Here is a 26,338-nt window from a genome sequence, read left to right as displayed (position 1 = left end):
TTTAAATACCGAGTCTAACGTTCATTAGAACGCCGTTCTGAAAAGAAGGATTACTGGACTCAAAACATTAACCTTTTTTTTCCATGAATGATGCCAGGCCATCTGTTACTCCAGCAATTTCTGTTTTTGTTTGTTTCAGATCTGCACTTTGTTTTATTTTAATAGTCTTTCAGTTTAGAATAGGTCAGTCTCCCCATTGCACATTAGGATCCGAGCTCTGTACAGTCACCCTACTGCATTGCAGGCTAGTACAGCTCCGGGTCTCCATTTGCAGAGTACTTTAACACAGTTTGTCTCTGCAGTGTAGTAATTCAGAGCATTTTTTCTGTCCGTTTACAGAGACAATTAGTACGTTCCCTGCCTCTCCAGTGCAGTAAATCATAGTTCTGTCTTTACATAATCATTTAGCACGCTGTCTCCAGCGCAGTAATTCAGAGCACTTCTGTCTCTACAGAATAATTTAGCAGTGTGTCTTTCCAGTGCAGTAATTCAGAGCAGTTTCAACTCTCCAGAATAATTTAGCACACTGTGTCTCTCCAGTGCAGTAATTCAGAGCAGTTCTGTCTCTACAGAATAATTTAGCACACTCTGTGTCTCTCCAGTGCAGTAATTCAGAGCACTTCTGTCTCTACAGAATAATTTAGCAGTGTGTCTTTCCAGTGCAGTAATTCAGAGCAGTTTCAACTCTCCAGAATAATTTAGCACACTGTGTCTCTCCAGTGCAGTAATTCAGAGCAGTTCTGTCTCTACAGAATAATTTAGCACACTCTGTGTCTCTCCAGTGCAGTAATTCAGAGCACTTCTGACTCTACAGAATAATTTAGCACACTCTGTGTCTCTCCCATGCAGTTTCAGACAGCTCTCACATCTCAGCTCCCTCCTCTTACTGCAAAAACACGTGTCTGACTCTGAATGAACTGATCGCTTCCGGGTTCCCTTTCCACCCCCCTCCCTCCCCCGCTTGGAAAGCGGCTGCTTAAGACAGGAACCCAGGCGGGTGAGTCCCACAATATTGCAGGAGTGTGTGTGGGGTGGAGGGTGGGGATGAGCTCTCGGTTTCGCTTTTATTGTTTCCCAGAAGCCTGGTTAAAGACCCGCGTTCGCCGACGAGCCTGAGACACAAAGGAAAAGGGAAAATACTGTGCAAATGACGAAAAGGAATATGTGCAACGGGAAGTGTTTGCAAAGAGAGAGAGAAAAAAAGTTAGTGGATATCCAGTGCAAGGCTAACTGCGCTGAGTCCTAACTGGGGATTGGTGCTAATCAGTCAGTAGGGACTCGGGAAGGGGAAGGATTGAATCAGTACAAAACATGCACTGTGCTTGGAAATTACAGCTGAAACTGGATCAGCTTTACCTATATACACAGCGGGTAAAATGCACACACGGGCTGCAGTTACTCTCTGTGTAGGCAGAGAGCTACAGGACATGTGTAAACAGCACCACGCTAAACTTTAACGTAGAACCACGCTGGCTGACACCAGCGTCTGCAGTAAGGCGGCCCTGGTTATTCCCCCTGTGACAGGGAGTGAAGTCCCAGGGATAGCACTGTCCCTGTAAGTGGAGGGAATCTGCGTCCTATTAACATCGCATTCGGAAAGAAACGTGCCGAGAGAGAGAGAGAGAGCGGAAAGCGATGGTTCTTGGCAAGCACATGGACATGAGCCCAGAGTGAGGTTACTCTGCTTGTTTTTGTTTCATCTTTATTCTACAGCACGGATAGTTGACCCGGTATCTCTGCACTCATCAGTTTTAATAGTCAAGATAGTGAAGGGAGGAACGTGCACGCTTTCTGAGTCAGGATTTTGCTTAACAAATCGACAACGCGGTTGCTTTCCTCATTTTGGTAGCGGTTATAAAGCAGAAAATGACCCACAGCTCAAAGTGGCTAACAATTGAACAATAAATAAAGTGATAGCCATTTACTTAAAAATACATCAGGAATATTTCATTTTTGTTCATTGGTAAGATCCATGCTGGGGTTTACCTTGATATAATCAAATACAAGAGACTCCTTTACTTCAAAACTCTCATCACTTTAATCAGGGTAACTTACCAATGCTGTAATAACTACAGTTTCCGCAGATGTATTAAGCAGTAGTCATCCTGAACCTTTTTCTGTAACTCAGCTTTTTTTATCCTGTTTATGAGTTTTAGAAGCGTTATACTTGGCTTTCCTGGCATTTAAAGACGTCAAATTTCTGTGACTAATGAATAAGTGGAAGGAGTTTTATTTAAAAGAATCTTGCACACCTGTCAGTTTTAAATAATTACAATTCAGTATTGATTAACCTTTGAATATTTCAGGCTCTGAACAAATGGCTAGCTTAGAAATTTCACTAATGCTAATTTGACCTCAAAGCAAGTTGTGAATGTTTTGCTTCATGACTTGGCAACATTTTTTTGTTTGAAGCAGAAGAATTGAAAATTTATTGTCGAATAGTGTCCTGCAACCTATGCTATATTGTGTCAGCCTAAATTATCCCCAGTCCACTGAAGAAAGTCTACCTGGAAGACTGCTGATCCTCATCCTGATGCAGCTGACAAGTTTAGTCGTTCCTGGCTTATATAGAGAAAGTGAGGACTGCAGATGCTGGAGATCAGATCGAGAGTGTGTTGATGGAAAGGCACAGCAGGTCAGGCAGCATCTGAGGAACAGAAGAATCGACGTTTTGGGTGTAAACCCTTCATCAGGATTGATTCATCATTCCTGATGAAAGGCTTATGCCCGAAATGTCGATTCTTCTGCTCCTCAGATGCTGGTTAATATGAAGTTGATGTCTTCATTCCTGGCTTTATGTTAGATGAGCTAAATGGCCCCATAATTTTTATTTTCCACTTATTGCTGTTTCCTTGAACAATGTTGTACAAGGATAGCCTTTTCTCCTTATTTTGGTCTGAGTGGTGTTTTCAAAAACTGGCCTGCTATTCTGACTCTGCTTTTGTGGACCACTTTTGTATCATGTGTTTTTTTTGCAATGCTAATGTGATTTTCTAAACGTACAGGGGAATCACTCATCTTTCCTTTACTCCTTATCATCTTGAACATTTTGTATCTGTGTGAGGTAGATTGTCTCACATTGTTCTGGGCGAAAGTGAGGACTGCAGTTGCTGGAGATTAGAGTCAAGACTAGAGTGGTGCTGGAAAAGCACAGCAGGTCAGGCAGCATCCGAGGAGCAGGAAAATCAACATTTCGGGCAAATGTCCTTCATCAGGAATGGGCTCCTGATGAAGGGCTCCTGCCCGAAACGTCAATTTTCCTGCTTGTCGGATGCTGCCTGACCTGCTGTGCTTTTCCAGCACCACTCTAGTCTTGATTCACATTGTCCTGGGTCAGGCATGGTGGTGGTATGAGTACTATCTATTACCAGTCTCTCAAATTCTGTCTGTTTATTTCATGACAAAGAAGGTTCGTTGTCTGGTAATTTGCAGACTGGAGAAGCTGGACAATGCATTGTTCATTGTGGTTAATGAAGAAGTGGAAGGAATTTTATTTAAAAGACCTTGCACATTTGCTAGTTTTAAATAATTACAAATCAGGATTGATGAACCTTTTTAATATTTCAGAATCTCAACAAATGGCCAGCTTAGAAATTCCACTTTTGCTAATTTGATCTCAAAGTACGTTGTGATTGTTTTGCTTCATAACTTGCCAAAATTTTAAGTTATTGCCACTTAATTACTTCATGTACAGAGAGAAATAGCTGGGTCAATTGGGTACAATAAGTTATAAGTATGTTACATGATAATTTTCTGCAGAGATGGAGCTGTAGATGACTGGAGTTGCATCTCAGTATTGCGCGAAAGTGAGGACTGCAGATGCTGGAGATCAGAGTCAAGATTAGAGTGATGCTGGAAAAGCACAGCAGGTCAGGCAGCATATGAGGAGCAGGAAAATTGACGATTCTGAGAAAAGCCCTTCCTCATTCCTGATGAAGAGCTTTTGCCTGAAACATCGAATTTCCTGCTCCTTAGATGCTGCCTGACCTGCTGTGCTTTTCCAGCATCACTCTAAACTTATATCTCAGTATTGCTAGGTGGAAGATGTAAAACGAAGACTTGATTTAGATTTGAGTGAACTATTCTAATAAGCTTATCACAACTGAGATCTAAGTTCAGTTGCAGCATCTATAATAATTCAAATAAGATGTCTACAGCATGCAATCTGACTATTTAAAAAATATTTTTGGTAAAGAAATACCTGTATTGATGAGAAACAAGCTGTTCAAATAGATCACTTTCTGGATACTCATACCACTTACATGATTAACTGTGCAGTGATGAGTGGCATGAAATATTGAGAAACAACATTTATCATTACACCTTCAACTATTACTTTATTTTGCAACGATGAAAGGGTAGAAGGTGTCGGTGGGGTAGTTGATAAATATGAAATGATAATATTGTTGCATCATTCTCCCAATAATTTTACTAAAGTGGAATGGTAAATGTGTGATAAAGTCAAACTGTGTGAATTACAACGGGAATCCGACAACATGATTTAAAGATTCTTTCATTTCAAATTTATCTTAAGATGCTTTCTCCAAATACAATTTATGTAAATTATATTGAATAGAAATGGTTAAAAGACAATAGCTGAGATACTAGGGGTGGTAGTGAATGTTACTCGAGGTGAGGAAGTTGGAATTTGAAAACATATACGGTTTGAAAGCATATTGTGAAACATACACATGTTGCGGTTATACACCCAGACTAATAATGTAGAAAACATGAGTTTAAATCTCTGAATTGCAATTCCAGAATTTGAAATCCGTTCTAAAGATATAAAAAGCTGGCATCAGTAAAAGTGAAGGTTAAACTGTCAGTCAAAAGAAGAACTAATTCACTCATGCCTAGTAAGAAAGGAAACCTCTGGTATAATCACTATGATTTTGATAATATACTGAAGTAATTGACACTTGGCTGCTGTCTGTCCTGGACTGGGAATGCTCAGTTATATCAAACCTTTTCCAGTTGCAACAGATGGTGGCTCAGCACCACCTTCTCAGGATAATTGGATGGGTAAGAAATGTTGACCTGGCTAGCGGTGTCTGTGTCCTGTAAATAAATTAAAGAAAGTTAGTGTATGTTGATGATTTCAAGAAGAAGGAATTTGGAGCAAGAGAAAACCGTATATCCCCTGATCATGAATGATCTCGGGCTTCAACTCCACCTTTCTACCTGTGCCCCATATCCTGTGATGCCCTGAGGGCTCAAAATCTTTCTATCTCAGCCTTGTATCTATTCAAGCATGGTGCATCCGGTACCCTCAGGTAGAAAATTAATTAAAAAAAAAACTACCTCCCTTGGGGTGAAGAAATTACTCCTAATCCCAGTCCTAAATGAACATCCTGTTATCCTGAAAATCTGCCTGCTTGTTTTAGACTCACTGTGCCTAAGACAAAGCTCTTCATTCCCTTCATGAATGTTTCAATGAGATTAACCTGCATTCTTCTGAATGGTAGAGACTATAGATCCAATTTGCTCAGCCTCTCATCCTAGGAGACGCCCCTCATCCTGAGGACTAATCTATTATATTTTTCATTTACTGCCTTGAGTACAAGTATGGAACATGCAAGTAAATGTGGAGACAGTGTCCCAGGTGTGGCTTCACCAACGTTATGTGCAATAGTGCAAACTTCTTTATTCTCGTAGTCTGGTCCCACAATATTTCAATTTGTTTTCCCACTTTTTTGCCTGTCTCTGCACATTAACTTTAATGTTTGTTGTACGAGTATGCTTTCCTTTTAGAAACATTGACATTTTGTGCTTTTAAAAAAATGCTGCATTTCTACTTTGAAAATCAAAGTGAATAACTTCAGACTTCCCCTCATTATTCTCCTCGTGCCATGTTGTTAACCCACTCATTTTAACCTGTCTATATTTCTTTGAAGCCTCCTTGTGTCTGTTTAGAGGATGTGGAGCGTCTGTAGGCAGACTCGAATAGGCTAAGTGAGTGGGCAAGGGTCTGGCCAATGGAGTACCATGTTGGTTAATGTGAGGTTATCCACTTCGGAAGTAAAAGCAATAGGTCAAAATATTATTTAAATGGTAAAATTTTGCAGTATGCTGTAGTGCTCGTACATGAATTGCTAAACGTTGCAACAGGTAATCAGGAAAGTAAACTAAATAACACCTGATGAAGAGCAATACTCCGAAAGCTAGTGCTTCCAAATAAACCTGTTGACTATAACTGATTTTAAACTAAATATCGTGGCGGCACAGTGGTTCAATGGTTAGCATTGCTGCCTCACAGCACCAGGGTCCTAGTTTCGATTCCAGCCTTGGGCATTTGTGTGGAGTTTGCGCATTCTCCCTGTGTCTGCGTGGGTTTCCTCTGGGTGCTCCGGCTGCCTCCCACAGTCACACAGATATGCGGGTCAGGTGAATTGGTCATGCTCAATTGCCCATAGTGCTAGGTGCATTAGTCAGAGGGAAGTGGGTCTGGGTGGGTTACTCTTCCGAGGGTCAGTGTGGACTGGTTCAGCCGAAGGGCCTGTTTCCACACAGTAGGGAAACTAATCTAATCTAATCGGCTTCATTGCTAGAGGGATTGAATTTAAGAGCAGGGAGGTTCTGCTGCAATTGTATAGGGTGTTGGCGAGGCCGGATCTGGAGTATCGTGCGCAGTTGTGGTCTCCTTACTTGAGGAAGGATATACTTGCTTGGAGACGATGCAGAGGAGATTCACCAGATTGATTCTGGAGGTGAGAGGGTTAACCGATGAGGAGTGGTTCAGCTATCTGGGACTGTACTCGCTAGAATTTAGAAGAATGAGAGGGGATCTTATAGAAACGTGTAAAATTACAAAAGGGATAGATAAGATAGAGGCAGGCAAGCCGTTTCTGCTGGTGGGTAAGACTAGGACTAGAGGACATGGCTTCAAGATAAAGGGGAGTAGATTTAGGACAGAGATGAGGAGGAATGCTTTTCCCAGAGAATAGTGAATCTATGGAATTCTCTGCCCAAGGAAGCAGTAGAGGTAGCTTCATTAAATACATTCAAGACACAGTTGGATGTGTTTTTGCATGGTAGGGGAATTGAGGGTTATGGGGATAAGGCAGGTAGGAGGAGCTGGGATGATGGATAGATCAGCCATGATCTTAAAGAATGGTGGAACAGGCTTGATGGACCAAACAGCCTACTCCTATTATTATGAAACTATGCGTCCTCCTCATAGCTTACATTCCCATCTAGCTTTCCAATGTCAGCAAAGCAAGCTACGTTACTCTTGGGATCATTTGTCTAAAAGGCATGCATACAACTTGTAAATAACTGAGATTCTAGCATTGATCATTGCAGCATTGTAATAATCATAGTCTGCCAAATGGAATAAACATTTTTATCCACTATTCTGCAAGGTTTGTGAAGGTTTGTAGCTCAGGTTGAGGTTTAGGGTGTAGGTTTGCTCACTGAGCTGTAGGTTTGATATCCAGACGTTTCATTACCTGGCTAGGTAACATCATCAGTGGCGACCTCCAAGTGAAGCGAAGCTGTTGTCTCCTGCTTTCTATTTATATCTTTTTCCTGGATGGGATTCCTGGGGTTTGTGGTGATGTCATTTCCTGTTCATTTTCTGAGGGGTTGATGGATGGTATCTAGATCTATGTGTTTGTTTGTGGCATTGTGATTGGAGTGCCAGGCCTCGAGGAGTTCTCTGGTATGCCTTTGCTTAGCCTGTCTCAGGATAGAAGTGTTGTCCCAGTCGCAATGGTGCTTTTTTTTTCCTCCGTGTGTAGGGCTACGAGGGAGAGAGGGTCGTGTCTTTTTGTGGCTAGCTGGTGTTCGTGTATCCTGGTGGCTAACTTTCTTCCTGTTTGTCCTATGTAGTGTTTGTGGCGTCCTTGCATGGAATTTTGTAGACGAAGTTGATTTTGTCCATGGGATGTACTGGGTCTTTTAAGTTTGTTAGTTTTTGTTTGAGGGTGTTGGTGGGTTTGTGTGCTACTAGGATTCCGAGGGGTCTTAGTAGTCTGGCTGTCATTTCTGAAACTTCTTTGATGTATGGTAAGGTGGTTAGGGTTACTGCTTGTCATGGTTTCTTCTTGAGGAATCTGCGGACTGCGAGCAAACCTACACCCTAAACTATTCTGCGCATCCTGGCAGTTATTTAATCCTCTATCCATGCTAAATATGACTCCCAGTTCCATAAGCTATTATCTGATGTATTAATGTTTTGTATGGCAACTTATTGAATGTATTTTGGAAATCCAAATGTTCTACATCTACTGGTTCCTATTTATTTATTATACTAGTTAGAGGCTGAGTTTTTTCAAATACTATTTTCCTTACATAAATCCACATTGATTTCATGCTATGGTTTTGTAAGTGCGTTGTTAGGATTTCCTTAATAATAGATTCTAGCACTTCCTTAATGACTGGGGTCAGACTTACTTGGTGTGTATTTTTCTTGTTTTCTCATTCACCCCTTCCAGTCGGCTGGACATTGTAGAATCGAGGGAATTTTGTAAGATCATAGCCTGTGCATCCATCACCTCTGCAACTGTTTCTTTCAGGATCCTCTGGATTTATTAGATTTTAGTTCCTAGAGCCTCGAGTGGCTCTGCTGATATTTATTTCTCACTTTTCTCACTCTTATTCGTCTTATATCATCTTCTATTTCTATTGTGTAATTTATACCTGCTACAGTGAAGACAGCGACAAACTCTGTTCAATGTCTCATTTCCTCACTCTTTGATTTTTCTGTTACATTGCACGGCTGGTTTATTCTTTTTAATTAACTTTTAGCATTCATTAATTGCTTGTGAAAATACTGCAGTCCTCCAAATTAATGGTATCCTTAGCCTCCTTAGAAAGCCATTATTTGGATCTTTCTCTCTGAGTTATTCTATGCACTGTACTTTTATTGAGTCGTGAGTGTGGTGCTGGAAAAGCACAGCAGGTCAGGCAGCATCCGAGGGGCAGGAGATTTGACGTTTCGAACAAAAGCCCTTCATCAGGAATGAGGCTTGTGAGCCAAGGGGGTTGGAGAGAAAAATGGGAAGGGGTGGGGTGGGGCTGGGGGAGGTGTTGAAGGCTGAGGAAGGAGATTGGCTATGGTGCGAGTCTGCTTCAGGATGTGGCTGAAGAGTTTTAGGGCAGAGGAGATGACCTGGGGTCTGCAGTGAGAGAGAGAGACTCACAGAGATCCTTGTAGAGAGAGGAGGAGAACTCTGAGGAAGGAGATATGGCTGTGGTAGAGTCTGCTTCTTCTCAGTAGTGATTCTCCTCAGATGCTGCCCTGACCTGCTGTGCTTTTCCAGCACCACTCTAATCTTGACTCTAATCTCCAGCATCTGCTCTCCAGTCCTCACTCTCTCCTCTACTTTTTGTTGAACCTTTTGAATTGTTTCTTCAAATTCTGTCCACCATTTTTATAGCAGAATGGTATCTACACTTCGTTACGCCTGGTGAACAACCAAAGTGCTCATAACACTCATTCAGATTCAAGTCCTGTGACTCATGGAAGTTTAGCAAGCATGAATGATTCTTGGAGGAAATCTGAATTAGTAAAAAGCTTTTTTTAAAAAAAATTTTCCATCTGAACTCTGAGCATGACATGTAGGTGCTGTCTTCTCTTGAAGTGAGTCCAATCAAATGATTGGATGGTTTAAACTTCTTTGTAACCACGTTGGCTAATTAGGTATTGGATAATTAGTTTGTTTTGTGCCAAAGAAGTGACACGTTAATTGGAATAGATTGTAAATCCGTCTAAATTTTGGTGTTCCCTTCCATTCTTCTTTGTTATTGTAACTTGAGTCTGTTAGGAACACTTGGTTTTTGATGGTGAATTTAGCTTTTCCTCTGCGTGCGTATCTGAGGAACTTTGCAAATCACTATAGCTCTAAAAAGGTAATGAGTCATTTTAAGCATCGGCTGAAGGTTTTCAGAGCAGGGTGTCAGAGAGGCATGTTACATATTGGCCTTGATTGCCAGAGAACTAGTTTATGGGAAGAGAAGTCTTGCTATAATTGTATAGGGCTATGGTAAAATTACATCTGAAATACTATGTGCTATTCTGGTCTCCATGTTTTAGGAAGGCTATACACCTGGGTTGAAGGATATGCCTTATGATGAGAAACGGAGTAAATTGAGCCCAAAAACTTTGCTTTTGAGAAAAATGAAGCAAGGAATATTGATACGAATAAGATTCTGAAACACCTTAGCAAGTTAGGCACAGAGAAGTTTCCTTTGATTCGGAAGTCTAGTGTATCAGGCTCAGTATAAGTATAAGCTGCAAATTATTTATGATTGAGCTGAGAAATTTCTTCATTTGAGTGATTGAGAGTCATTTAGAATTGTTTCCTCAATGCATTGTAGATCATTGAATAACTTAAGGCTGAGAAAGTAGTTCAGACGTCTCAGGGATTGAAGGGATATTGAGAACAGGTGGGAACATGGAATTAAAGACAAAGATCAGCCAAAAATTGCATTGAATGGTGGTAGAAGCTTGACAGGCCATGTTGTTTGCTCTTGTTTTGCTTGTTTTTCCCTTTGGTTCAGTTATGCCCTTAATTTTTCAATCAACCTATTATATAGTCATACGGCACGGAAACAGACCCTTTGGTCCAACCAGTCCATGCTGAACGTAATCCCAAACTAGACTAGTCGCACCTGCCTGCTCCTGGTCCATATCCCTCCCAACCTTTTCCTTCATGTTTTTACCCAACAATGTTTTAAACATTGTAACATCCACCACTTCCTCAGAGGTTCATTCCACACGTGTTGAAGTGAATTGCTGGAAGTGCGCTACAGTTAAGCTGATTTTGGCTGTAAAATTTCTGTTGTATGCAACTATCTTTTTTGATATGTGGCACTTTGCGACATTCTTTTTGTGTGACTGAGTGAGACAGAGATTGTGCAGAAGGTTGCCACAATCCCATCTTAACTACCATGGGCAGTTTACCAGGAGCAGTGATCGTGATTCAGGGAGGGCAATGGACATTGAATATTGATGTGAACATCTGAATCAACGGGCTGTCTCCCACACTCACTGAGATTGGAGGATTGAAAAGAAAATGAAAGAATTATGGAGAAGGAAAGAGGGTCAATGTGTCAAGTTGGGTACAGAAAGCAAAATAAAAGAATGGAAAGGAAGGCTAATCAAGAGAGAAAATGAGACAAGAAAGTGGGGGGAAAAAACCAGGATTCAAATTTGAAAATTAAGAAAACAAGATTAAACTTTTTTAAAAAATCTCAATTACTACTTCTAATAGTGAAAGTTTGCAGTTTACCTTCTGCTTTCTGACTGGAGTGGTTGATTGTTATTGTAGAAATGTGAATCTCTTCAGTAATAGAGCTCCATAACGTGCCGTCTGTAACGTGGTGTTCTGGTTTGAGCTTAATTGCCAGTTAATGTGCAAGTACAGCAATTTCTTGAAATGTGCGAAGAGTTGGAAGGGTAGCTGTCATTTTCAAAAAGCTGAGTCTTGTGTTTTACACCTCACAGGGGTATCCCCTCCTTGCCTCAAACTGCTGGCTGTTACACAATAATCCTGGCGTGCACCATTATACTCAAGTTGTTTATCCAGCATTAATGATCCTTATTTTCCACTTGTAATTGGAGAAATTCAATGTACTTGCGCAGATAATGCATTGATTTTATGGTCAGCAGCAAAGGCACTCATCATTCGTAGAGCCACTTGAAATATTCTGTGGGATTTCGCATGACAACTTAGTGTTATCAGGTTCTTGCTTCAGTGTGGCTCCACTACAGTGAACGTGGGAGTTATCAACAGTGTGAACAGTGTTAGCAATATGATCACTCAGATAGTCAGATTAAAGAATCACTTGGAGTTGGGTTATTTAATCCAATTAAATATTGCTCAGAAACTAAAATAAAGAGAGGGAAAAATAGATAGGATTGATGGAGATAAAAGGCAGTCAAAGAGATATATTATTAATGTTTTAAAATGAACAATAAAACAAAATGAAGTAAATTTTCAGTTCCAGAGAGGCAACTTTATAGGAATTAAAACATTTTATCAAATTTAAAAATAAAGAAAAATGCTTATATTTGAATGGACACGTGAAAACAAGAACTTTCTTCTTTGCAATATCCTCAATTTCTGAACCAGGTAGGTTCAGTGTGTCTGTGTGCAGTATCTGTGGATGTTTGCATGGCTTTCATAATTGTATGTAGCTATTCTCCATTTTGTGTAATATTCTAAATTAGCTGTGTTGAAGAACGGAAATTCTTTACTTCAGCCTGATTAGATTGGATATCCTCATTTGCCCTCTTGCTATTCTACCAGTCACCTTTCAACCCTCAGTCTTGGTACTGGGGAGTAGCTCCTTAACTTAGAAGTTTCAGTGACAGTAAGATAATGTTGCTTTGGAAGACAAAAAATGAATTATTTCTCTTGAGCTTTTGATGTCAGCTAATGAGGCAACACATTTAAATCTGTTGGAGTGATTTGTTCTGCAAATGGTTTTGTGTCTGAATTTCTTCAATTCACGATACCTTAATGAGCTCAAAGGGTCATAATGCTCATTTCTGTTGGCATTATTTGCTTCTGCTCACATTCTGCTGTTTTCTGTCACCTGAAGATTCTTCAGCAATGATAGAAATAGAAAATATTTCTGACTTTCCTTGATGTGCACAGATTTCCTTCTTTGTTGACAGCATTAAACAATTCCCCTAAACTAATATAGGTCATCTCAATAGATCGTTTTTTCTTTTGGGCTCTGCTATAAGTCTAAGAAATCCAAAGAAACTTCTACCACTTGCCCCTGACAACAATTTGTTGGTGAACCAGTTATTCTGGTCTGAAGAAGAGTCACTGGACTTGAAACGTTAACACTGCTTTCTTCCCATAGATGCTGCCAGACCTACTGAGTTTTTGCCAGCAATTGGTTTTGTTCCAGTTATTCTCTCACTTCTTTGTCCTTGAATAGACTTGGTAAAACATAGTTTCTCTTGACCTGTTTGCTGTCTCTTGGAAATACTTGAATACTTGCCTTCTCAAAGATGCTAAGATCTAGACAGGTGTGGATGCTGAAAAATGAATACTCAACATTGAGATCACATATACATTCCCAATGCTCTTATGCTGATTGTATTGCAGAGTTTCTTATAATATATCTTTTAACCTTGAAAGTTATGTCACCTGGACCAGTTTACCATTCTCAGGTAAAATGTTTGGTTCCCTGAGCCTGGTTTTTGATCTGAGAAAACAGTGACACTTGCACCTGTATCCAGCTTAAAAATAATGTCCAATGATGTAAACAGCTCCTGTCAAACTCAAGTCAGTTGGAGCACCAATTTCCCCTAGAAATGTATTGGGCATCTCTTTTGATGATGGCAGTTCTATCACATCTTTGTAAACATTTGACTTTTTTCCCTAGTCTGAAACTGTGTTTTACTTCTGCATGTCCTCTGGCAGTGACCTATAGTTTTACAGATAAAGCATTTTTTTCATAATAACTGGATATTGCTTATGCTTTGGAAGCTTATTTTGTTTCTCTTGGTATGCTGTTTGGCCTACTCCTTATGTTGGTTTGTTGCATTTATCTTGAGAGTGGTGATCTTTATGAAGCACTGTTGCTCTCCTTTTGATAAGCTTGTCCTCTCCAGATTTTTCTCCAAGGTGGTGCCAACACCAAGTGACTCTTTGCGAGCTCACTACAGCAGATCTTATTCTTATTTCTTAGGTCAAATCCACACTTTTAAACTTCAATTCTCCTTAGTAATTTTAAATTTAATGTTGACCTTGTTTTTGTGCACTCCTGTGCAGCTGTCACCTTGTATACTTTACTCTGTCTAAATGCCTGTGATCTGCCTGTACTGCACACAAAACAAAACTGCTCACTGCACTTAGATACATGTGACAACAATAAATCAAATCAAATTCTACCAGGTTTCTGCTTCCATCACAATCTGAATAGCTTTTGCCAAAGTTCAATCTTCTTTGGACTGCATTAAATCCGACAAAGACTCCTTAGTGTTTCCAAAAAATGATTTTGTCTTAAGCAATTGATGGAGAAACTCAGCAAGTCTGCCAGCAATGTTTAGAGTCCAGTTACTCCTCTCAAGACCTTTTTTTAAGTTTTCCCAACCACAATCTGAAAGATTGTCACTATACCCAACCCATTAACTGTGCTTTCTGTCCACAGATACTGCCAGACCTTCTGAGCTTCTTTAGGAATTTAGTTTGTTTCAGATTTCCAGCATCCGCAGTTCTTTGTTTTTATTGTTAAATAATTTTGTCAGTCTTGTTTTGTGATTTCAGGGTCACAGTTTTACACTATCCTGTTGAGATTACTAATGAATTTATGGATTTCCTTGGATGTTGAACTCTCAATAAATCTTGCACTTTTAAGAATTTTATTTGTTATGAGATTGAAGTAATTGTCAGAAGCTGGTTAACCTCTTCAAAAGTATAATATGATAATGTTTTGGTGATTTACAACATCAGACAGAGGTCCTGTTGAAGACAGTAGTATATGTATTTGTTTAGCCTGAGATTTAGTAATTAAGTTTGAAGTAATTTTATATCTGAAGATCTTTTTTCTCTGAGAAAAGTCCAATCTTGTGTCCCTCTGTTTTAGTTTACCAAAGTCTGATGTTAAATCTTGTAGGTAATATGTTTTCTCCAGCAATAACTTTCAAATGTGATTTTAAAAAATTTTTACTTTAAAGCTTTTAAATTCTGCAGTATCTCAATGCTGCTGTAATCTCTTTACCTGAAAGAGTTTTTTTGATTACTGTAAATATAAAACATCATTCTATTTCCTTGTTTTGAAGACTTTAATCTATGTAGTATAAAATGCTCATTCTCTTCTACTTAAAGACGGTGATGTGGAGGTGCCAGTGTTGGACTGGCGGGGACAAAGTCAGAAGTCAGACGATATCAGGTTATAGTCCAACAGGTTTATTTGAATTTACAAGCTTTCAGATCGCTGAAAGGTGAAGACGAAGGAGTAGCACTTCCTATTTAAAGCTTTTAAGTCTATCAAATGCTGTAGTCTGTTTTTAAATTTTTTTTTGCAGTTACATGGGTCTTCTGCCTTCTCATGACCAGGAAGTCTGATTTCATACTTTTCTCTGCCTAATACATAATGCTTGTGCTTTTCCTTACGTTTCCCAACCAAAGTTTCAAGTCTCCTGTCTTCATTCAATTCTTCTTATCAGATCCGCAGCTGAGATTATGGAACTCCACCTTGTATTACAGCCCGAAAGTTCTCTGACTATCAGGCTCTGTCTGCTTGAGTTTCTATACTCTCTGTCTTGTTAACTTAAATCTGCTTTGTGATGTTCCCAGTGTATTGACCTCCGTATGAAATAGTTTCACAGTTCTTGATTTCCCCACTGTAGTCATGCCTCGTGTGTCCACTCATTGTGGAGTTAACACTTGTTGAGAGCTGTACGTGCTCCTTATTTTTACTTCCATCCTTCTCAGCCTGATTTTTCCACTACTCATCTTCTCTTTGCCCAGCAGGGCTTTTTAACTTTATTCACGGAGCACTGACATGTTTTCTTCCTCGCCAAATCTATGACGTGGGAGAGCTCTTACAGATCCTTCCTTGCCTAATTCTGACTGTTTTTTAAGTTGTTACAAGTCCGCAGTATTTCTGCTTAGATTCTCACCATATCTGAAGTAAAGGCTTTAAAATGGCATGCTGTGTCTCTGTGGGTTCCTGCAGACCACTTGTTCAAGTGCTTATGGTTGTGGACTGTCTGTGTGAGTCGTCCTGAAAGCAGTCAAGTTTTTAATGCAATAAACTCTCCTGGTTTTCAGCAAGTGTTTTCTCCTGCGAGTATTGGACTTTTTCAATATTGCCACTTGTGATGCTAAGCATCAAAAATCCAGTGTACCCAGGAAGACATTTGCAGAAGATCAAGTGAATTTAGAGCTCATCACTGATCACCATTTGGCATTAGTATTTCGAAAGATATTGCCACTGTTCCTCTTTCCTTCCAAGACCTATTTGGTTTACAGTGGTAGAGGAGTAACCATTAACAAATCTTACTGTGTAGAAGCTCTTGGTCATAGATTCATAGAGATGTACAGCATGGAAACAGACCTTTCGGTCCAACTCATCCATGCTGACCAGATATCCCAACCCAATCTAGTCCAACCTGCCAACAACTGACCCATATCCCTCCAAACCCTTCCTATTCATATACCCATCCAAATGCCTCTTTAAATGTTGCAATTGTACTGGCCTCCACCACTTCCTCTGGCAACTCATTCCATACATGTATCACCCTCTGCATGAAAAGGTTGCCCCTTAGGTCTCTTTTATATCTTTCTCCTCTCACCCTAAACCTATGCTCTCTAGCTCTGGCCTCTCCCACCCCAGGGAAAATACTTTGTCTATTTATCCTATCCATGCCCCTCATGATTTTATAAACCTCTATAAGGTCACCCCACAGCCTCCGCTCCAGGGAACACAGCTCCAGCCTATTCAGCCTCTCCCTGTAGCTCAAATCTTCCAACCCTGGCAACATCCTTGTAAATCTTTTCTGAACCCTTTCAAGTTTCATAACATCCTTCCGATAAGAAGGAGACCAGAATTGTTGTTTATTGCATGATAGCAATTGGGAACAAATTGCATTAACTAGTTAGATCTTGTAACGAAGACAATTGGAAACATAAATGACACACTTGTCCTTTGGAAATCCAGAACATTTCTCCTGCTTTCACCACCCCAACACTGTGTGACATCGTCCATTTGAGCGGACCTTAATGCAGTTTCCAAAGTTCGCCTTTTCTGAACAAGAGTGTGCACGTTGCTGTCTTTGAGAGGCTAGAACATGCTGAACAGAGTGGTTCCCATGAGAGCTGTGTTGATCTGTAAGCTCACCAGTGAAGACACTGGTTCTCGTGAGAGCTCAATTCCTGATGAAGGGCTTTTGCCCGAAACGTCAATTTCCCTGCTCCTCGGATGCTGCCTGACCTGCTGTGCTTTTCCAACACCGTTCTAATCTAGACTCTTGAGAGTTGTGTTGATTTGTAATCTCATCAGTGTAGACACTGGATTCTATTGCATCTGTTTCTTGGGTATATAGCAGAAATGTTGAGAGGCAGGTGTGGGGAACAATAGTGCTTCATGATGTCTGAAGACTCCCCTCTGTATTGATCTGCTGCATAAGGCAGGCAATAGGCTGCTTTTGGATGGTGATGTGGAGCTTAAGGTCTCACTGGGAAATGTGGCTGTGCTGGACCAATCGGGGATGCAGCGTCCCAAATGACCACTGGCACAGAAGCTCAAGTGTAAAAGTGGCCTTGAAGCAGAGTCAGTGGGACTTGCCACCAAATGTCAAGTACCCTAGCCTTTGGAATCAAAGAAAACAATTACAGCTCCCAGCCCATTACTGTTGTGGGTTCCATAAGACCATAAGACATAGGAGTGGAAGTAAGGCCATTCGGCCCATCGAGTCCACTCCGCCATTCAATCATGGCTGATGGGCAGTTCGACTCCACTTACCCGCATTCTCCCCGTAGCCCTTAATTCCTCAAGACATCAAGAATCTATCAATCTCTACCTTCAAGACATTCAGCGTCCCGGCCTTCACTGCACTCTGCGGCAATGAATTCCATAGACCCACCACTCTCTGGCTGAAGAAATGTCTCTGCATTTCTGTTCTGAATTGACCCCCTCTAATTTTAAGACTCTGTCAACGGGTCCTAGTCACTTCCCCTAACGGAAAAAATTTCCTAGCGTCCACCCTTTCCAAGCCATGTGACTTAAAGCTCCATGTAAGTGTAGATGTGTGCTAATAATCCTCATAAAATTTCTTTTTATTTTCTGCCTGTAGCTTTAAGAGAAAACAATAATTTGGTTGGAAGTCAAGTAAATAGGATTGCAGATAGAATTTTTGGCCTCCTACTGAATGCCTGCCTGGAGATATGAAATAAAGTGATAATTTTAGCTGCAGATTATTTTAAATTTGTCTGGAGAATGTGTGTAAATTAATTGTAGGTAAAGAGCCAGCTGTTGGTGAGAAAGTTGCCGTTATTATTTAAATGTGATGATATTGAAGGTTATTTTTAAAGTTATATAATTGATACTCTGGGAACTGAGAGAATTACAGCAGGTGAGATTTGTTTCCGAATGCTGTTTTGTCGACAAAGGAATTTTATAACTCACTTTCTCACTTGAATAGATCACTTCCATTGTTTTCGTTTTGATCTAATTGAGACCCAGGGAAATAGAGAAATGAAAACTTAAGCCTCGTTCTGTTTCTGATAGTTTTATCGCTAGAATGAAAGTTAGGTTAAACTGCTACAAATTTGAGTAAAAACTGAAAGCATGAGACAATGTATCTTAAGAGGCTGGGTGAGTTGAGAGTGGCATTTGTAGTTTTTTAGCTGTGTTCTGTGATCCAAGCCTTTTGCATTGGGAGGACCTGTTACTGCTGTCTGAGTTGCCGCAATTCTGTGGTCAACACTCTGCTGTTGTGCAAAAAATCGCCAAGAACTCTGAGCACTTCATTAATTTTAAATCTGTGATTCTTCAGATACAATTACAAAACATTGTCAACTTAATATACAGTTCGTCCCAGTAAGCTGGCTGATGACTAAACTATACATTGTGACAGTAGATACATTAGTCATATCTTGGGAACAATATACTGGTTGGTAACTAGAATTATACCTGGGGCAAGACTGCATTAGAAGCTCTATATGGGTTCCATGATGGACATTTGATATATGCTTTCAATTTCTTGAAAGTCTGCAGTATCTTGGTGAGATACCTTAGAACAGCTCTGTTGGGTCCTGAGTCCAAAAACCCATCAGGTAGAGAAGGCTGGGATATGTTTAACATTCCTGATCGTCAAGTATCCACCCGACTCTATAATGTTTTGTGAGATTGCAAGTAGCAAGTTTTGTTGCATATGGATGGGAGTTTGGTCTTGGGGAAAGAGGAGAACAACTTGCTTGAGGGCCGAAGGGCCTGTACTGTGCTGTAATGTTCTATGTTCTGATAGCTTTGAAATATGGCTCTGGAGGAGAACAGAAAGGATCCACTGAACAGACAAAGTAATATGAAATGCTGCCGAGAGTGAATGAACAATGCTGAGCCTAATTAGGAAAAGGCAGAGGCTCAGGAGACACGTCCTAACAGGAAACAAACTTGTAGGCAATGTTATGGAGGAAAGGTTTCAAGTAAAAATCCGGGAGCTAGTGATATTTGTGAAGCAGTGTGATGCCAACAGCCTGAGTTCAACCCCACATCGGCTGAGGTTACCACTAAGGACGCTCCTTCTCAATATCTCTCCTCTTGCCTGGGACTGTGGGAGGAAACCAAACCCACGCAGACACAAGAAGAACGTGCAAACTCCACACAGTCAGTCGCCTGAGGCGGGAATTGAACCCAGGTCTACTGGTACTGTGAGGCAGCAGTGCTAACCACTGTGCCACCGTGCCGCCCACTAATGTTTTTTTCAAGAATTTTTCCCAACAATTTTGTGCTTTGTGCCAAATACGGAGGAGAATCGATGTTTCGGGCATAAGCCCTTCATCAGGAATGGTGAATCAGCCCTGATGAAGGGCTAATGCCTGAAACGTCGATTCTCCTGCTCCTCGGATGCTGCCTGACCTGCTGTGCTTTTCCAGCACCACAGTCTCAACTCTGATCTCCAGCATGTGCAGTCTTCACTTTCTCCTCCTGGCCTGAGGTATGATGGCCCTCAGGTTAAATCACCAGCATTCGTCTCCCTCTACTGAGAGAGCAGCCCTATGGTTTGGTCAAAACCATGGCGACTTGACTGGTATTGTCTTTGGATTGGTAATTTAGATGATGCTGGTAAATTGTGGAAAGTCATTGGAGAATAGATTGCAGGGCAGACAGTTGTGGAGAAAACTGTGGGCCAGGAGACTGCATACAGGTGTGAATACGATGAAGGAACAAAGTGGCAAAGTCTGAACCACTTTAATCATGTTTGGTTTCTGAGGCTTTCTCTGATAAGATCACCAGTGCACATTGTCTGTACTTCTGTGACCAATGCAAAGAAGTACTGCTTCACGACAGGTCAAGGATAATCTGGAGGGGATATGCACAATTAGTTGAGGTCAGATTATAAGATTTTAAACCAGTTATTTAATCTGCTCTGCATCCAGGGTGAGAGATAAAGCAGAGGAAACACTGCTGCTGCAGAATTACAAAACATTGAATGTTTTTTTCTTAGATTGGATTAGATTAGATTACTTACAGTGTGGAAACAGGCCCTTCGGCCCAACAAGTCCACACCGACCCGCCAAAGTGCAACCCACCCATACCCCTAAATTTACCCCTTATCTAACACTACGGGCAATTTAGCATGGCCAATTCACCTGACCCGCACATCTTTGGACTGTGGGAGGAAACCGGAGGAAACCAAACCCACGCAGACACGGGGAGAACGTGCAAACTCCACACAGTCAGTCGCCTGAGGCGGGAATTGAACCCAGGTCTCTGGTGCTGTGAGGCAGCAGTGCTAACCACTGTGCCACCGTGCCGCCCACTAATGTTGGTTTTTTTCAAGAATTTTTCCCAACAATTTTGTGCTTTGTACCAAATACGGACATGGTCTCTTCTTGTTTGTACTATCCAATGTTTAATTAGCTAGTAACATGACCCAGAGATTAATAATATGCTCCTCTTGTCATTGGAGCTTGATGTCTTTAGTGTTTACCACACATGTCCAGTATTCTCAAAGGCAAAATGAGAGAACTTGGTAAGACAAGACCAGATATAAATTGTGAAGATATTTTGCTTTGGATTGGAAATTAGTGAAGTGTTGCAGTTATAAATTGACTCATTTAATTCAGTTAGTGCGATAAATTTGGTCATAGTACAAAAATAACAATTGTGCTGTGTTTCTCTGGGCCGGTAAGTCAACTTCCTTGGCTTAAACAAAATAACTTGGAGCTTCTCTCTCTTACATTCTGACCTTCTGAATCTGGTAAGAGCCATCCAAGGCAATGTTCTTTTAACTTTGTCTTTTGGTGTGCATTTATACCCCTATTTACTTTCCTGTGTTCAGATACTGAGTGAAGAGACAAGATAACTCCTGCCTGAACAGTTAGGACCAGGCACTACACCACACGGGCAGCACGGTGACACAGTGGTTGGGCGGCACGGTGGCACAGTGGTTGGGCGGCACGGTGGCACAGTGGTTAGCACTGCTGCCTCACAGCGCCAGGGACCTGGGTTCAATTCCCGCCTCAGGCGACTGACTGTGTGGAGTTTGCACGTTCTCCCCGTGTCTGCGTGGGTTTCCTCCGGGTGCTCCGGTTTCCTCCCACAGTCCAAAGATGTGCGGGTCAGGTGAATTGGCCATGCTAAATTGCCTGTAGAGTTAGGTAAGGGGTATATGTAGGGGTATGGGTGGGTTGCGTTTCGGCGGGTCGGTGTGGACTTGTTGGGCCGAAGGGCCTGTTTCCACACTGTAAGTAATCTAATCACACATTGGGACTGAGGCGTTTATCCATGGCATCCAAGATAGATACTGAATTGTTTCTTGTAAAATAAAACAAAGATCAGTGGATGCTGGAGATCTGGAATAAAAAAACAAAGCCCAGAAAATTGCTGGAGAAACTCAGCAGCTCTGGCAGCAACTGTAGAGAGAATTATTTCTTGAGTTCAATCTTTGTGGAAATGAATTCCTTAATTCTTTAGCATGCTCACCACATTCTGCCTTGAAAAGTAAAACCTTAGAGTATAATTTGCTTCAAAAGTTCAACAATTGAATTTAATTTTTTTCCAAATCCTTTCAGCATTCTTCACGAGTTTCCAGTAGAAATGTGACACTAATACTTCAGTGTATGAGATGCCATCTTTCAGATGGTACTTTTATGCCCATGTTAATGAGTTGATAATGTTAAAGATATTGTTTTAGTCTCAGGTGGTGAGGCTAATACTGGACTGGCCAGATCCCAAAATGAAAGCCGGTTTGTCATTTAAATTTTGCAGTTGATGGAGTTGTGTGGAGTATGCACATTCTCCCTGTGTCAGTGTGAGTTTCCTCCCACAGTCCGAATATATGCAAGTTAGGTGGATTGGCCGTGTTAAATTACCGACAGTGTCCAGGCGAGGTGGATTAGCCATGGGAAAGGCAGGGTTACAGGGTATGAGGGTGGGTTTAGGTGGAATGCTCTTCGGAGGGTCGGTGTGGACTCGATGGGCAGAACAGCCTGCTTCCACACTGATTCTATGATGATGATTACTTTGGTGGTTTGTCACTGAACATATACACATGAGGCTGCAATGCTGTCTACCAAGAGAATATAAGTTTATTATACGAAATGCAAAGCTACTTATATAACACACAACAGTTTTGAAAGAGCAGAACGTTTGATCTGTTTACTAGCATTGTCCTTTACCACTTCTCAAATCCAGACAAACCTCACCCCTATCTGAATTCTTCAATTTCTTTGTAACAGATTTTTTGCAATTGTACTTGTGTTGCTGAAATGGTTTTGCAACGTCTTCCAATGTCTGTAGTGCGAAGTTTTCTTTTTTGCAATTCTGATGGCAGAAACTTGTTTTCAGTTTGAATAGCTTTCAAGCCTCAAATGCAGCAAACCTTTTATTAACTGGCACCTGTGGGATCAGGAGTGTGCTGGCTGATCAAGAGATCCACATAATCAATGTGAAAACACGCACTGAGTAACAGAAACATCATACAGAGAGTATACACATCTCTCATACTTTATTTACAGCATCACTTAAATAATAATGCAACTTTGCCTTCAATAAAACTTGGAAGCCAGGAGCCTTTTCACTTGCGTTCTCAATTGCCTACTGATTCATCGCAGTAGATCACGGTATTTGATGGGAAATTGAATCAACTGTTGATATTTCATGTGGCCCTTTGATTGAACAGCAAGTATATTTAGTTTGAGATACATTAATTAAAGACTATAATAATTGGACAGAGTAACTTTGCATATTTTATGCATACAATTTTTGCTGGTGTATGGACAATGCTAATTCATAAGGTGCCAGTTAACACAGAGCTTGCTGTAGTCTCTCACCCTGAATATTTCACAAATCAAAACCACTTCTGCCAGGGTGACTGATTCCCCGAACTGAAACTTGGAGCCTTCTGCTCCGAAGTCAAGACTAAGTTAGTGGCCCGGATCTGTTAGTAGCCTGGAGCTATTTTCTCTGCCTGTCATAGACTCAGCAGTATAAATGTTCCATCTGTGAATATCACATGCTCAACATGGCACATTACTGAAGTTCCCTTCCTTGGAAGAAATGATGTATTTCAAACACTGGTCCAAATGTTGTTCTGACCTACCTTTTACAAAAAAGTACCTTCAATGAACTGACCAAATCCATCTGCCTTTGTTTTAAAATGCAAATCCAAAATGTCCATCATAAATTATATCGGCCTTATCAGAATTCAGAGGTGTTGGGGATTGTTTGAACAAGAACTGGGATCATGCTGGATTCGTATCTCGGAGACAGAAATCTACAAGGATGCAGTCTGTGCATAGAATGGAATAGCCTTTATTGTCAATGTGCACTCAAATGAGTGCGGTGAAAAGTTGTAATGTTGCTGCTTTGCCGTCATCTTAGTGGGTTCCGAGGGACAGATGCTTTAAATGACTGTTACAGAATTGAAACAGTCAAAAAAAAGGTCTAACATAGGAATACACAGTTTTAAAAAGTACTCGAATTACTCAAAGTCCAGAAAAGAATAAAAAATATTTTTAGAAAGTACTCAAGTTCCAGTCTTTGTCGCTGAATCCGTGCCTGACGGCTTTCAGAACACAAGGACCCGCTGCCTCTGAGACTGTCCCCTGGCACTCTCCTCCACAACGTGCCTCTAGGACTCATGTCCCACCTCGGCCGGGGCCTGGACCACCTCCCCTTCCAGGCTCCGGCCTTCCTATTCATATATCCATCCAGATGGCTTTTAAATGTTGCAATTGTACTAGCCACCACTCACTTCCTCCGGCAGCTCATTCCATACACGTACCACTGTCTGCATGAAAAAGTTGCCCCGTAGGTCTCTTTTATATCTTTCCCATCTCACCCTAAACTTATGCCCTCGAGTTCTGGACTCCCTGACCCCAGGGAAAAGACCTTGTTTATTTATCCGATCCATGCACCTCATGATTTTATAGACCACTATAAGATCACCCCTCAGCCTCCAACGCTCCAGGGAAAAGAGCCCTAGCCTATTCAACCTCTCCCTATAGTTCAAACGCTCCTACCCTGGCAACATCCTTGTAAATCTTTTCTGAACCCTTTCAAGTTTCACAACATCTTTCCGATAGGAAGGAGACTAGAATTGCACGCAGTATTACAAAAGTGGCCAAACCAATGTCCTGTACAGTAGCAACATGACTTCCCAATGCTTGTATTCAATACCCTGGCCAATAAAGGAAAGCATACCAAACGCCTTCTTCACTATCCCATCTACTTGCAACTCAACTTTCAAGGAGCTAAGAACCTGCACTCCATGGTCTCTTTGTTCAGCAGCATTCTGTAGGATCTTACCATTAAGTGTATAAGTCCTGCTAAGATTTGCTTTCCCAAAATGCAACACCTTGCATTTATGTAAATTAAACTCCATCTGCCACTCAGCTATTGACCCATCTGATCTAGATCCCGTTGTAATCTGAGGTAACCCTCTTCGCTGTCCACTACACCCTGAGGGACAGGATGTACATTTTTGCCTCTTTAATATCAACCCCATCCTGCTCATTCATCCTTTCCATAAGCATTTAATACCCGTTATCTTGCACTGCTTTTACTCGCTATCCAATAATACTGTGTACTGGCACCTTGCCACCCTGACCCTCCAATGCTGAAGAGTAATGCTAATTTCCCACTGCAGCATTAGACCTTCACAGCAGATTGTTTTCTGTGAAGAAAATGCTCTCCACGACCGGTCATATTACTCATTTTGTAACAAGGAATGTTACACTGGGCTGCTCTACATCAAATACTCCTTTCCTTGTCACAGTTTTTATTCCTCATTTACCTGAAACATGATACACATGGTAGTTAGGAACTGGAAAACCAAGATAAGCTTCCATACCTGAATGGTTGATAGAAAAATAATCCACTCCGCTGCAGGAAAGGAGTCTGGAGTTATTTTGTTTTGCTTTATCAATCTATTTTGCAACAGTAAATTGACAGTCTGCAGCTATGGACCAGACGAAACCCCCTCAAAATTTATTAAGATTGTTGAGACACCAACATTTTTTTAATCTTTAAAGGAAAGTGTGAGGGGTGGTGTTCCCTCGCTATGTCATTGGTTCCAATGTGTACATTTCTGCTGGCTCCTCTCCCCCGCGAGAACATTCTGCACTCTCTCTGAGACATCCCTGATCCTAGCACCAGGGAGGCAACACATCATTCTGATTTTTCGCTATTGGCCACAGAAATGTCTGTCTGTGCCTCAGACTGGAGAATCCCCTAACACAATCGATTCTTGGAACCCAAATACCCCTCATTACACTAGAGCCAGTCTCAATACCAGAAACTTGGTTGTTCGTGCTACATTCCCCTGAGAATCCATCACCCGTTACATTTTCCAAAACAGCATACTTGTTTGAAATGGGTATAGCCACAGAAGACTCCTTCACTACCTGCCTACCTCGCTTACCTTTCCTGGAGTTAACCCATCTATCTGCCTGTATCTGCGACTCTTCTCCCTTTCTATAACTGCCATCCATCAAAACCCTTGCTCTTGTAAATTCCTCATTGCCTCTAATTGTCTCTCCATCTGATCTGATAGGATTTGCAGCCAAAGGCATTTTTTGCAGATGTAATCCACAGAAACACATAAACTCTCCCTAAACACCCACATCCAACAAGCAGAACATATCGCTCTGCCAAGGGCCATTTTTGCTGCTTTCAAACTGCAGACCCAGAAAGCAGCACTGTCTTAATCCAACACAAAAATAAAACATAGAATCAAGAAAGAACCCACTCTCCTCACTTCTGCAGACTTAGAGTATGGCCACACTTAAAAGTATTCACTTATCTGTTTCTGTGCTGTGACCTCTCCCAAACAGGTTCCTCCATGATCAGTAGTGAATTTCGCTGTTTGTTAAGTTTTCCCAGACGCACTTCAATGTCCAGCGATACATGAATTCAAACAGCAAAGGCAGTAACTGTGCTGGGTCACTGCTGTGTCAGTTGGCAGTGTGGGTTTCTCTCTCTCTCTCTCTCTCTCTCTCTCTCTCTCTCTCTATCTCTCTCTTTTTCTCCAAAGTTCCAAAACTTTGCAACAGTATATAAAACAGTCTTTGCTACTTCTGAAATTTGAGGAAATCGCCTCCAATATCTAAAATACCTCATAACAGGAGCAGCTTGTTACAGCCAGAAATTTTACCGTCCTCCATTTTGGATTACCCAGAATGTGAAAATACTCTAATAATCT

General features: G+C 41.1%; 1 protein-coding gene across 5 annotated transcripts in view; it reads left to right on the top strand.

The window, feature by feature from the left end:
* Positions 1 to 951: 951 nt before the first annotated feature.
* The window catches only part of pot1 (protection of telomeres 1 homolog), a 326,410-nt gene continuing 301,023 nt past the window's right edge, over positions 952 to 26,338 (top strand). For 3 of the 5 annotated variants that reach the window (XM_060839486.1, XM_060839482.1, XM_060839487.1), the window contains exon 1: positions 1,372 to 1,675. The gene's annotated coding sequence lies outside the window, so the exon portion shown is untranslated. Of the gene's footprint in view, positions 998 to 1,371; positions 1,676 to 26,338 lie in introns of those variants that run through there. The other 2 variants (XM_060839484.1, XM_060839485.1) reach the window with 2 other exon arrangements.

This window comes from Hemiscyllium ocellatum, chromosome 19 (genome assembly GCF_020745735.1).
Source record: "Hemiscyllium ocellatum isolate sHemOce1 chromosome 19, sHemOce1.pat.X.cur, whole genome shotgun sequence".
In the NCBI taxonomy this organism is placed as follows: domain Eukaryota; kingdom Metazoa; phylum Chordata; class Chondrichthyes; order Orectolobiformes; family Hemiscylliidae; genus Hemiscyllium; species Hemiscyllium ocellatum.
Note: the sequence above shows the minus strand (reverse complement) of the source record. Positions and strands in the feature narration are given on the sequence as shown.